The sequence below is a fragment of the Castor canadensis genome, chromosome 11 (genome assembly GCF_047511655.1).
Source record: "Castor canadensis chromosome 11, mCasCan1.hap1v2, whole genome shotgun sequence".
Classification (NCBI taxonomy): domain Eukaryota; kingdom Metazoa; phylum Chordata; class Mammalia; order Rodentia; family Castoridae; genus Castor; species Castor canadensis.
The window spans coordinates 101,878,695-101,893,517 of record NC_133396.1 but is presented as its reverse complement, the minus strand read 5'-3'; the positions used below and the strand labels follow the sequence as shown (position 1 = coordinate 101,893,517).

Here is a 14,823-nt window from a genome sequence, read left to right as displayed (position 1 = left end):
GATATTAGATAACCTCTAAAAAGAAGGAACTCTGACACATTCTAAAACATGGATAAGACTTAAACACATTAATACTAAGTGAAATAAGCCAGTCACAAAATGACAATCTATGATTCCACTTATGTGAAGTACTTAGAATCATCAAAATCATAGAGATAGAGGGAAAATTGTAGCTGCCAAGGGTTCAAATTAATTGTTCAATAGGTACAGAGTCCAGTTTTATAAGTTGAAGAGTTTTGGAGATGGACAGTAGTGATGGTTGCATAACATTATGATTGCATTAGATAGCACTGAACTGAGTACTTAAAATAGTTAATATGGAAATTTTATACTGTGTATCTCTTGCCACAATTAAAAATCGGAAATGAAATCTTAAAAATTAAGAAATTAAGTTAGCAGAAATAAAAATTAAAGTAAGAGAGTTGTACAAGAAGCCAGGCATGATAGTTCACTACGTGATCCCAGCATGGGAGGTGGATATTAGGACAGTGGGTCAAGGTCAGCCTATGCAAAAAAGCTTGTGAGACCCCCCCCATCTTAATAAATACAAAGCTAGCCATGATGTCATGCTCAGAAAGCATAAATAGGATTATCTTGGTCCAGACCATCCTAAACATAAATGCAAGACCATATTGAAACACACCTTGAGTGTGGGCTCAAGTGATAGAGCACCTGAGTTCAAACCCCAGTACCAACAAAATAAATAAATAAATAGAGTATTGCAAAAGAAATTTGATGAAAAGTCTTGAAAAGCAGGCAAAGATTTTTCTTTCATTCTGTAGGCTGTCTCTTCACTCTGTTGACTGTTTCTTGTGCTGTGCAGAGGCTTTTTAATTTAATGCAATCCCATGTGTCAATTCTTGCTCTTATTTCCTGAGCTCTTGAGATCCTATTCAGAAAGTCATTGCCTATGCTTATATTTTGAAGTGTTTCCCCTGTATTTTCCTCTGGTAGTTTCAAAGTTTCAGCTCTTATATTAAAGTCTTTTAATACCCAAGATATATGAAGAACAAAAAATTAAACACAAAAAGAGAAAATGATTTAATCAATAAATGAGCAAATGAATTTGGTAGAAACTTTTCTTTCCTAATATTTTTAAAACATTTTATTTGCATGTATTAATTGCACAGGGGGGATTCATGTGACATTTACATATATGCTTACAATGTACCTTGGTTAAGTTTGCCCTCACCATCTCTCTCTCCCTCAAACCCTCTCCACAATTTTAAACAATTACAACAGGTTCCATTGTTCTATTTCATATAAGTATACAAAATACATCGACCATATTCACCTTCTTTTATCCCGTCCATTCACTCTCCCCCTTCCCACTAGTACCCACTCCTGAACAGAACCTGGTTTACAATTCTGTCCTTCATTTTTAAGTCCATATTCATTGTTCAAAGGGTTTTACAATGGTATTTCATCTGTGAATATACTGTACTTTAGTCACAATAACGTCCTTTATTACTCTCCCTTACCATTTCCTCCACCCCGTTATTCAGTGCTTTCAGTGTATTTCATTATGTCCCCTTTCTACACAATGAGAACACATGCTTTTCGAATGAAGAAGTACAAATGGCCAATAAATATATGAAAAATGTTCAATATCTTTAGCCGTCAGGTAAATACAAATCACTGAGATTTCATCTGACCCCAGTCAGAACAGTTATCATCAAGAAAACAAAAAACAAATTTTTGGTGAGGATGTGAGGAAAGCAAAACCCTTACATACTGCTGTTAGGACTGTAAATAAATCCAGCCACATAAAAATCAGTATGGAGGTTCATCAAAAAATTAAAAATAGAACTTCCGTATGGTCCAGCCACACCATTGTGGGCATATACCCAAAGGAATCAGTGTCAGTTTACTATAGACATACATTCAATACTCATGCTTATTGCCACACTATTCACTACAGCCAGGTTAGAGAATCAGCTTAGGTGCCAACAATGGATGAATGGATAAAGAAAATGTGGTATATATACATGATGGAGTTTTATTCAGTCATAAAAGATAACAAAAGCATGTCATCTTCAAGAAAATGGATGGAACTGAAAATGACGAAATTAAGTGAAATAACCCAGTTTCACAAAGACAAATGTCATATGTTTTCTCTCACATGTGGAATCCAGTGGGAAGAGGAGGACATGAAAGTCAAAGGGGGACTATTTGGAATGTGGAAGGTGAAAGAGCGGGGGAGAAATAAGAAAGGGTCATAGAGGGGTATTATGATCAATGTTCATTCTATGTGTGTATGGAAATGTCCCGGTGAAACGCTTTCCTTTGTACAATTAATATATGCTAATAGAAAGGAAAACAAAAAGTCTTGATAAACAGAAGAAAAAAAACACTGAGATAAATTCAGCAAATTACCAGTCAAGTGAAATGGTAAAATAAGAAAACTGTCAAACGCATATCTGAGTAATGTTTACCTCTATGGTTTTTTTGTAAGCCACTGATAATAAAATAAAGGTATACATGAAGAAGTTCAGCACAATGAGGGTGTACAGTAAGAAAAAAGATATAGAGTAAAGGAGAGAGTGGATCCAGAGAGAGGAGAGGTAAGGCGAATTGCCAGGTTGGAAGTGAAGAAAGTGCCAGCGAGTCATCAAAGAAGTAAATGAGTGAAACTTGAGAAGAAAGGCAAATAGGTCATGAAGTACTTCCTCCATGAAAAAAAAAGTTCTAGTGTTCTGTAGCAAATTGGATAATTATAGTTTAAAACAATTTATTACATACTTCAAAATAAGTAGAAGGAAAGAGTTCAAATGTTCCCAACACAAAGAAATAATAAATGAGAAAATGAAAATGTTAACGACCCTGATTTGGTCATTTCACATTGTATACGTGCAGTGAATTATCGTGCCATACGCCATAAATGTGTATAATATTATATGTGCCAGTTCACCCTGCAGCCTCTATAATCATGTGAGCTAATTCCATGAAATAAATCCAACAGAAATAAATCTAACACACACGCGCTCACACACACACATGCACACACACACACACACATGCACACGCACAGGCATCCTATTGGGTCTGTTTTTCTTCTGTTTCACAGAGGCTACATGTTTTATCACCTAAACATGTAGCCTCTGTGAAACAGAAGAAAAGGGTAGGGAGGAATGTATCAGAGAAATTTTTTTTGCTCTTTTATGCCTTTTAGTAATATTTAGACTATTTCAACTATGTATGTGCAAGATTTCTTAAAAAATAAGAATAAATAGTTTTTAAATGTTAAAATTAAATATCACTACATGAATAGCCAGAGAATGTAAAGCTTTCAAAAAAGTATAGAAAAAATAGGACACTTAAAAGCTAATCAATCAAATTAAAGACTGAGAAAAGAGGAAAAAAAAGCATGCTGAAAGGAGATGCAAAATGCAAAGGCAAGAATAAGCTTATAATAATTATACAAATATAATTAACTAAAATTCACAGAGAAAAACCAAAAATAAATAAAAAATAGTCACATTTAATTCTCATGAAAAGAATAATTCACCAAGAACAGAGAGCTACTATTAATTAGTGTGCCTCTACCACACAAACTTGAAAATATAATAAGCAAATACTAACAAAATGACATGAATAAAGTGTTATTGTAAAATATTTTAGCAAACATATTTTAGAGACTGATAATGTAGGCAAAATGTCAGAAAATTTTAAAGTCTGCAGAGGGTAAAATTAGCACAAATAACAATTTTTTTCAATTACATGTGAATTTTTTGCAAAGCTTGACCATCCCAAGGATTATCTCAACAAATTCCAACACAAACACACTGCTCTCACAATCAGTGTCACAAATTTAAAAAACATCCACAAAGATGAGTCATCCCTCTTTCCTATTATTTCTCACCACTCCTCAAACATCTTCGAATATAAGGATACACTTGGAAAAAATAATTAGTGAAAGATGAAATAAGAAAGAAAATGATAAACCATTTGGAATTAAAAGGCCAAAAGACTTTGCACACTAGCAAAATCAGATGAATGTACTAAAAGCAGTTATGGAGATAAATTTATAATATTAAATGCAGTTATTAGAAATAAATATAAAAGAAAACTAAAATTTTAATATGGGAGCAAATATTCCAAATACAATCTTAACAAAAGGAATGCATAGTTAAAACAACATATCCAAATTGTGCTTAGGCTAGAAATGAAGGGATGATTCATCAATAAAAACATCTTTTTATTACATAAAATTTAAAGGCTAAATTCAAGTGATTGTTTCAAAAGATAAAAACACAAAACATTAGATATAAATCTAGCACTCAACTGATTACTTATCAAACTAACACTAGGAAGGAATTTCCTTTACCCATGAGCAGGTACCAGAAGTCTATACCAAATGGACTTTGTGACAAAGCATTTGAGTATTCCAACTAAGAATCAGGAAGAAAGATAAAAAATTTATACATAGGTGAATAAAATATTGTTGCTGTCCTTTTCTTCTCTTATCTCCTTTACAATATGATTGAATAAAGCAAGAAGTACAAAAATGTGTTGATGGACTTATGTATAAAATATTATATGCACGACAGTAATAGCACAAGGAGAGTGAGAGAAAGGAGCATTTTGGAGTGATGCTTTTGTATTCTTTGCAAATGAGTTGGTATTAACAGAAACTAGATTGTTTTAAGGTAAAAATTAATTATAATGCTCAGGGAAAACAAACATATTTGAAAACACAGTAAAGAAATGAGGGCATTAAAATATTCCGTCTGAAAATATCTAATGTAACTATAGAGAGTAGTTTTTTTTTAAATAAAACCTTTAGAAAGGTAGTAATTGGAGACGAGAGTGTCAAAAAGGCAAAACATCTTTAAAAAGCAATATTAAAATGGGAACTGTAAATCCTTCCTGGCCAGTAACTAATTAAAAAGAAGTAAATTGAACAATCCAAAGGCAATAATTAATAAAAATAGATTCAATAATATGATTATGATCCAACTAGTGCTTACAAGAGACAAAAATATACATTCAAAGACACAAATATGTTTGGATGGAGTAAGATGATATGCAAGCAGTAATTTTTTTTAAACAGCACTGGAATGTTATATCAGACAAAACAGACTTTAAAACCAACATTGTTAGAAGAGAAAAGAACATTTTATAGTGATAAAAGTTCAATTCCTCAGGCCAACTTATGAATTATAAATTGTACATGCACCCAACAAAAGTGTCTTAAAATATATGAAGCACACCTGTCAGTATTTGGAGATGAATAGAAAAGCAAGGCATAAACCCAATATGTAAATAAAAGACTTGAACAACATCATAACCAATCAGAAAGCGACTTCTATAGAATATTCCACTCCAATATATCAAAACTCACTTTCTTCTTAAGTGCAACAGGAATACTCTTCAGGGTAGAATATCTGGTAGAATGTTAAGCAATCCTCAGTAAACTTAAACAAAACATCATAAGGGTGCAATGAACAACTGTGTACCAACAAGTTAGATAACCTGCATGAAATTGGCAAATTCCTAAAAGATGCAAATTACTGAAATTCATTCAAGAAGGAATAGAAAAATCTGAGTAGACCTATAAGAAGTCAAGAGATTGCATTAGCAGTAAACAAACGACCCATAAAAAATTACCTGTACTTAAATGGATGGAACTAAAGAACATCATGTTAAGTGAAGTGAGCCAGGTTCAAAGGGTCAAAGGTCACATGTTTTCCCTCATATGTGGAAGCTGGACCTATAAGTTAAATGTATATATAGATAATATGATCACATATATCTTTAAATAGTGACAGAACAAAATTGTATTATTGAGTCTGTCTGAGGGGACTATGGGAGGCAATACGAGGAAAGAAAATGTTAGAGAATGAAAAGTGTTGAAACATCCCATCTACATATGAATATAATGTAATAACTGTAAGCTGTTGAATATTAGGGGAGAATGGTGATTGGAAATGAATAAGTAACAGGGGGATTAATTTGATTAAAGCATGATATATAGACCTAAAGTACCAAGGTGAAACCCCCTTGGACCACCAATATACAATTAAAAAATATGAAGGGCAGGAGGGCAAAATAGGTCTTTTCTAGGGGTATGTACCAATGGGAGGGGGTGGGCATAAGGAAAGGGCGAATATGGTAGATGTATTTTGTATCCATATATGAAAATAGAAGAATGAAACCTGTTGAAATTGTTACAAGAATTGGTGAGGAAGGAAGTCAGAGAATGATGGGTAGGGTAAATCTGAGATATATTGTAAGCGCATATGTAAATATCACAATATATCCCCCTGCACAACTATTATATGCTAATAAAACTTTTATAAAGAATAACCTGGACCTCCATAACATCACTAGTGAAGTCTATGAAACATTAAAGTATCGTTCACCGACTCTTTCAAAAGAGGAAGATATTTTCCAATTTGAAAGACCAGTATTATCTTGATACCAAAAATCCAAAATCTATGGTCATATTCTTTATGCATATAGATACAAAAATCCCAGCAAAACGCTAGCAAGCTCAATTTAGGAACAAGTCCACTCCTAGGCATATATCAAAAACAAAAATAAAGAAAGATGAAAGCATATGTCCACACAGAAACTTGAACACAAATATTTGAAGCAATATTGCACTAGCTAAAAGTAGGAAAAAATAATTTTCTGTCAATAATAAATGGATAAACAAATGTGGAATGTTTATCTAATAATGGAATACTATTCAGCAATAAAAAGAATGAAACATTGATGCATGTTACAGCGTGAACAAACCTTGAGAACATTATGCTGAGTGAAAGACGTCAGTCACAAAGGACCACATATGACATAATTTCATTTTTATGAAATGTCCAAATAGGCAAATGCATGAAAATATAAAGTAGATTAATGCTTTTTTCACTGGCTAAGGAAAGGGGAGAAATGGAGAGTGGCAGTGAATAGAAAAGGGTATCTTTTAGAATAATGAAAATGTTATGAAGTTAGTGGAGACAGCTGTACAACTCTGTAAATATACTAAAAACCACTGACATATTAATTGTATCTCAATAAAGATACTATTTAAGAATATCTCATCTAAGATAACAAAATTACCTGAGCATTTTTGAAAACATAATAAAAATGCACAAGATCTTTCTAGAAAATACTGTGTACATTTACTAAAGGATATAAAGGAAGAGCTGGAGACAGGCATTATGCCTCATGCCTATATTTTCAGTTATGTGGGAGGCAGAGATTAAGAGGGTCATAGTTGCAGGCCAGCTCCAACTCCCTAAAAGTTAGGGAGACCCCATCTCAACCAATAAGCCAGCTGTGGTGGTGTGCACTCATGATCCCAGTTAGGAGGGAAGCAAGCATAGGTAGGAAGATCAAGGTCTGAGGCTAGTCCTGAGCAAAAACATGAGACCCTATCTGAAAAATAACTAGATTTAGAAAGGTCTGGGTGTGCGGCTCCAGTGGTAGGGTGCCTGTCTAGCAAGTTTAAGATCTGAGTTCAAACCCAAATACAGCCAAATAAATCAATCTAAAAATTTAATTAATAAATTAATTGAAAGGAATAGCTGCATAAGTGAAGTCTTTGATGATTGATCTTTATTGGATTGAGAGATGTGTAAAGCACACCTCTGGGTATGTCTGTGAGGGCATTTCCAAAGATGATGGGATCATGAGGACTTTAATGCTTTAATCAATGTTTTAATTCATTGATGGATTAAAAATTTGAATAGACTATTGGGAAGTGGTGGAACTGGTTGGAGGAAGTGGGTCACTGGGGAGGTGCCTTTCAAAGGCATATCTTGACCTTGGCTGTTATCCTCTCTGCTTCTTGGCCACTGTGAAGTGGACAGCCTCTATCTCATGCTCCTACTGCCATCCTATTCTGCCTCAACTCAGCCTAAGCAGTGGATCCAGATGACCTTGACTGAAATCCTAAGCTAAAGGAAATCTTTCCTCCTTTAAACTGTTTCTCTCAGGTATTTGTCACAGCAATCAAAAGTCTAATGCTGAGCCATGTCCATTGATAGGAAGATTCAAGAACACAAAGTACAATCTCAGTAAAAAAAAACCCAGTAAAAGGTGGCATGAATACTCATAAACTCTAAAATTAGGTCAGAAGTCCATTCCTTAACCTAAGCATTTATTGAGCACCATGCTTATACTATGTTAGAAATTGTTAAGATTGCTGGGAGTACAGCAATCAAATTGACATCGAGAATCACTGCTTTCGTGTAGCTTATGCTCAACAATGTGCCAAAATAGATAAGGCTATTTTAGAAATATCAAGGTGTATATCATCAATTACATTAATTATAAAATATATTCATAGTGACATAATTAATATAATAACATAATGATATTAATTTAAACAGCATGAAATAGGCACAAAGATAGCCAAAATAGATCCATATAACAGACCAGAATCCAAACACAGATGTGTACACATATGCTAATTTGGCATGTGACAAAGAAGAAAGGAATATGATTAGACACAGATCGGATAAGTACAACATGAAAATCTTTTTAAAATTTAGTGCTTTCCTAACTCTGAACTCCACTATGCTTAAAGCAGACTACTTAAAAAAAAAAAACCAGTTTTTCTCTGTTTGATACTAGTAATCCAAAGAAAAGACCTAATTTGATTCTCAGCTCATTCTCTGAAGCAAAGCATAGACTCCAATTTGCTGCTTGAACCAAGGAAGGAATAAGAGAAAGTCAACAAGAAAACAAGTTTTGTAAGCTCACCTCTCCCCACCATACTGGGCAATAATGGGTGATTATCCCCTCCCCCAACCTCTTAATCAGCTCTACATCCCATTTCTTTTCTCCCATTCAGGCACTATCTTTGAGGGCCAAAGAAGTGCTCCAATTGACCAAAGAAATGCTCAAAGGTAAATGTGGCCTGTGACTTCCTCATTGGTTTCCTTTGCTCATTACCTCCAAGAAGTGATGTTTCCTCACCCATTTCCAGTTCTTTTTATGATCTTAAAAGCCAGTGTAGCAGAGGATGGGAGTGGGGGGAGAAGCATTAGCTATCACACCTCACAACAAGCAACCCAGGTCAAGGTCCTATACACTAACCCAGGTGTGCTCACAGTGGTCAGAGGATCTCTTCACACAGGTCTGTGAAATCAAACTATTTGCATGCTGATACTGACATTATTCATCTTCTTCACTCATTCTCTCATGAAAGAGGTGGTTTCTGGAGGCTACATGACATATGATGTGGCAATAGGTTGAATACAAAAACACACAAGAGAATCCTGCTTTCTTCTAATAAGCTGGGCATTAAAGAGATTTGAAAAATGTAAACCAGTGATACTCGTCTAAAAGTTCTTTTTGTTGGTTGTTGTTACATTTTACAACAATACATTATTTATTTTATCATATAGTAAACTCATTGTTGTTTTGAAATAAATAAGCATCTTCAAAATTTCTCACTTTTAATTTCTACTATGGTAAAATAATGTAGACAAAGTTCTCATAGTGTCCTCAAAACATTTTCAATTAGTTGAAAGGGTTTCTGTGATCAAAGAGCTTGGGAAGGCACCAGGCTTCTAAGAGCTAGCTTTAGTACATTAACATAAACAGGTAAAGAAGCCCTCAGTAAACACCACTTGAATAAATAAATGAAAGAACTGGTATGCTAGGTTTGGGAGGATAAACAAGTACAATTAGAATTTCACAATAAACATAAAATTTTTAGCATACCAATAGTTACATAATGAATACTTAATGGATGAGTGTTTTCTTCCTTGATTCTAGAATAAGAACAACCAGGCTCAGAACTGGGAATTTAATATCATGGCCTCTGTATGTGTGAACCATGAATAGGATGATATTCTAGGAGACTGGTAGGGTTAGGAATCAAGCCTCTGCCCAAATGCATGTAAATGTGCTCCTGTACATTTCACAGAATTTAGTGTGAGTCTGCTTCACAGGACATTACAAGGCTGCCTTAGTCTAGGATCGCTAGTGTTGGGTTCTACCCTGTAATAATTCCAGAACTTGTAAGTCTTAAACACTTCCTCAATAAGATTTGAGTTAGGGAAACTGGAGGAATTGCAGCCAATAAGAAGGGCTAGTGTCTTTAGCCATTCAGACAATCCAGGAGTGAACACTCTGGAAAAGGAACTAGCACCTATTTGTTTCCAGTTTGTGTTCTTTGTCATGTCTACAGTCAGGGTAGAGTTTTGTAGGTCATGCAGTGCAGGAAATAACATGCACATGTCAGACATCAGAAATTAATGATAATTTCTCAGGAAAGTGTGCTAAAATTATTATGGCAACTTCTGACAGAAGTGTCTAAAGGAGATGATGCTTTTCTCTAAAATGCACAGAAACACCCTAAAGACCCATGAGATCCCTATGCACACCATTAAATGAAGGACTTTACTTTGTTTAAGAACTTTCTGCTTCTTGAAACCCCATTCATTAGAAATAGCAATAGAAAACTACATCCAAATGCTGACCCTGTAACTGGGTGTGTCTGCTTTTGCATGCTTAGACCTATATGTGCCTTAATTTCTTCATTTACAAAACAGGATTTTATTAATGCCTACCCTACAGAATATGATAGGATCAAGTGAAGTCTGGTCTGTGAAAGCTCCTTATAAATTCTAAAGTAAGATACACATATAAATAACTTTCCTGTCAGTATGATATGAAGTCCCAGTCTTACACTCCATAGCCGTGGTGGTTCAGGACATAAGGAGAAGAAGCAACACAGAGTCAAGGCTCAGCATGGGCTCCACAGGATTAGGGTGATGCCACACCAGTAAAAGAGGAACCAGTAAACTTGTACTCACGTTTTTGAACAAATAAAAACATGAGAGAAAATGTGTATAAGAAATAACAAAACTGATGCATCTCACTTTCCCCTCTGAAAGTCTCCTGGCCTCAAAGCAGAATGCAATCTCTGAAACTGTTTACAAGGTATCTAACACAAATATTCTCTTTTTTTGTATTATTTGATAAGAACTGGCCAAACTCTCAAGCCCTTTTTCCTGGTTTCATGGGAATATGACAGTCAAACTGAGAGAAAGTATTTCTTCCAATGACATTCCACGAGCAGGTTCTATAGGAGGCTCCATGACATTGTGGAGAATCACAGTGTTCCTGACTGACAAGGCTTTGGAGGAATTAATACATGAAGAGAAGCCATAGCAGCTTATTACACTGGGGATTAAACACTTTCTTCATAAGGATTCTTCTGCACACAGCATCTTTGCTCCTCAGGCTGTACACCCCAGGATTTAGCAAGGGAATGAGGACACTGTAGGTCACTGAGATGAGTCTGTCCTGCCCCAGGGAACCCAGCGATTTAAGCTTGATATAGATGATAGAGTCAGCTATAGTGGTGATGACCACCATGAGGTAAGAAGCACAGGTGGCAGAGACTTTCTTTTGACCTTTGTGCTGGACACAAAGACAACAAAGTTGATCTCACTGAAAGTGGTGTCTGTGCAGCCTAGATTTAACAGGGGTCTCACATCACAGAAAAAGTGGAAGACAGCAAGACCATCATGGAAGGGCAGGCCAAACACAGATGACAGCCATGGGCAGATCAATTTCTAATGACCCATATGCCAGTGGATACAGGCTGTCTTACCAACAATAGTAGGGAGTTGCAAATGGCCATATGGTCATTCTGCATGGCTATGAGCAGGAAACAGTTGTTGATTGTAGAAGTGATATAGAAAAGCTGAGTGGCCCAGTCTTGAATGGTACTGGACTTGTAAGGACTTAGGAGGCCAAGAAGAATGTGCAGAGTGGTCACAATGTAGCAAGGATTGAGGCAGTGCCTGAGGCCTGAGTTTCTCTCTGGCTTCCTTCCCCATCATGTCATCACTTGCTCCTGCACACAATCTAACCATTACCATCCACCATGACATGATACAGCTGAGGAGCCTTCACTAGAGCTGAGCCAAGGCAGGTGTCATGCATTTAAACCTCCAAACTGTGAGCTAAATAATTTTCTTTATGAAGTTAGCCACCACAGATATTTTGTCATAGCGATGAAAAGTTGACTAATACACCATTGTTAGGCCTCAAAGAGGAAACAGAGTATAATGAAAGGCATGATTGTAAAAGCACTGGAGCCACACTAGCCAGGATTGAATCCTCTTTCCTCCAGACCCTAACTATGTAGCCATGAGTGTGTTTTTTTTAACTTCTCTCAGTTTCTTTATCCCTAAAATGGTATTAAAGATAGCATCATATTCACAGAGTCAGGAGTAAACTGAACAGTTTATCAAAGTGCTTAGGAAACTGTCTGGCACCTTGTAAATGCTACATGGTAAGCTTTAAGTATATATGAGGTTTGAAGCATCCCACTAGCAGAGATACTAAAGGTGGAGTGTTTAACTAGGAAGACTTTCAATGATCATTTTAGAAAGAGAATTGAAGCTGGGGACCAATGTGATACTAGTTACTTGGAGGCTAAGATTGAGAGGATCACAATTTAAAGCAAGCCTGGGCAAAAAGTTAGTGAGACCCCATCTCAACCAATAACTGAGTACAGTAGTGTGTGTCTGTCATCCCAAGTTACTCAGGAGATTGAGATCTAGAGAATCGTGCTTCTAGACCTGCCTAGGCAAAAAGGTTTGCAAGGACCCATCTCAATTGAAAAAAGCTGAGCACGGTGGCACATGCCTGTCATCCCAGCAATGGCAGGAAGCTTAAAATAGTAGAATCACAGTCCAAGTCAGCCGGAGCAAAAACCAAGACCCTATGTCTAAAAAACGGCCGGAGGCATAACTCAAGTGATAGAGCAGCTGCCTTACAAGTGTGAAGTCCTGAATTCAAACCTTAGTACCACCAAAAAAAAGAAAGGGTGGAGAGAGAGAGACAAAGAGAATTGGAAAATGAAGGACAATAACTTTAGAAAGTTTGCATAAATACAATTTTGTAACTCATTTACAGTGGTTATATAATTAAATCCTGTCTCTGTAATATCAGCAAGAAAATTCACAGCTGATTTTAAGGAGAGAATAATCCCAAAGAAAAACATTAACTCATTTATTTGTTTATCAAATATTTCTTCTCCCCTTACTCTGTAAAGTTCTATGGATGTAATTGCTACACATAATAGTTGCTCAATAAATATTTATTGAATAAATAATGAATTGGAAAGAGTCCTTGATATTAAATAATTCTCTGTATTATAAGAAGAGAAGGGTAAATAGGAATGACAGCACAGGGTAAGAGGTGCTCGATGGAGATTAGCGTAGGATGCTATGAACAAATAAAGGAGGGAGATCTAATTCAGTCGTAGGGTCAGAGAACACTATAAAGAAGGCATTATCCAAGATAACAAGGGAAAGGTGAGCGATGCATGCTCCCCACAGCACATCAAGGTTAAAAAGACCAGAAGTTATAAGATCCTGATGAAGCAGCAAGAGAATCACCACAGCTCAGTGTTTAAATACAGAGGCACAGGATCCAGAGGGCCCAAGGCTGATTTTTATTTCACCTTGAGCAAGGTCTGAACCTCTCTGCAACATACTTTCCTCATCTATAAAATATTGGTTCTTCCCACATAAGAATATTTGAAGCTCAAAATGCATAAGTCATTGAGCAAACTGATACATAGTAACATCTCAAAAGATATACACCATTATTATCATTATTAGGAGGATCATGACCTGCTTAGTATTCTGAATGAGTTTAGGGCTATGTGGCTTGTAGTGTAGCTTTAAAGAGGCCGAGTCCTAGGGACCTGCTATGAAGAAGAGAGAAACCAATTGCAACTCTGAGGTTGAAAAGTGCCTTGGTATGTGAGATTTTCCAAAATACAAACAGTGACTTTGATTGAATTGAATATATCAGGTACTTAATATTATTATTATTTGAACTGTGTGAGCCTGTACTGATTCTGTTCAAACCAGGCCAATTACATTGACATGAATCACATCCTTCCTCTCCCAAGGCAGACTTCAGAGTCTCTTCTTACCCCAATGTTCGAATATGGGAGCTCTTCCCACTCTCACCTGGGCATTTCCCCAGCTCTTCTCCAAACCTTCTCCAGTACCAATGAAAACTCCACCAGCACAGCACAAGGTGACCAAGGGTTTGAATGGCATGACATATAGCTTAGACTTACTCATACTTAGAAATAGTCCATGTGGTTTCAAATCCCGCTTTTTCCATTAATAATTCAGAACTCTTTGTGCTTTAAGTATACTCTAGGTCCTTTTTTTCTGATGCATTATTTTGCATTTTCTCATGGAAGCGTAACTGTCTCTTCCTACCAGCTGCAAAGAGATTCCTACCATTTATTTTTTCTACTTTCCTTCTTCCTTCCTTTCTTCCTTTCTTCCTTCCTTCCGCCCTGTCTTCCTCCCTTCCTTCCTTCTTTCCTTTCATTGTTCATGTTGTTTATTTGCAGTACTAAGGATGGACCTGGGCCTTGTGCATGCTTGACAAGTGCTCTACCACTGGAGCCACCTCACTTTTACTGCATTTTGTTTTTCAGATAGGTTCTCACTAACTTTTTGCCCAGTTTGGCCTTGGACTTGTGATCCTCCTATCTCTGCCACACAAGTAGCTGGGATTGTATGCATGTGCCACCATGCCGAGCCCCTGTGTTCTTCATTTTGTAGGGGTTAAGATGTTGGAAACCAAGCTTTCCAGTTTTTAAAACAAAAATACGTTTTCTGTTATAGAACACTTGGTTCATATAGCCTTTTAAATGATACCTCTCCTTTTCCATTGTATCCTCGACAAGTGTTGGGGAGTGAAGTCTCTCTCTCCCTCTCTCTTTCTCTCTCTCTCTCTCTCTCTCTCTCTATATATATATATATATATATATACACACACATACGCACACACACACACACACACATATATATATATATA

General features: G+C 36.1%; 1 pseudogene; it reads right to left on the bottom strand.

Annotated features, from left to right (window-relative positions):
• Window positions 1-11,106: 11,106 nt before the first annotated feature.
• LOC141413644 (olfactory receptor 10J4-like) lies at window positions 11,107-14,072 on the bottom strand (annotated as a pseudogene).
• Between the last annotated feature and the right edge of the window lie 751 nt (window positions 14,073-14,823).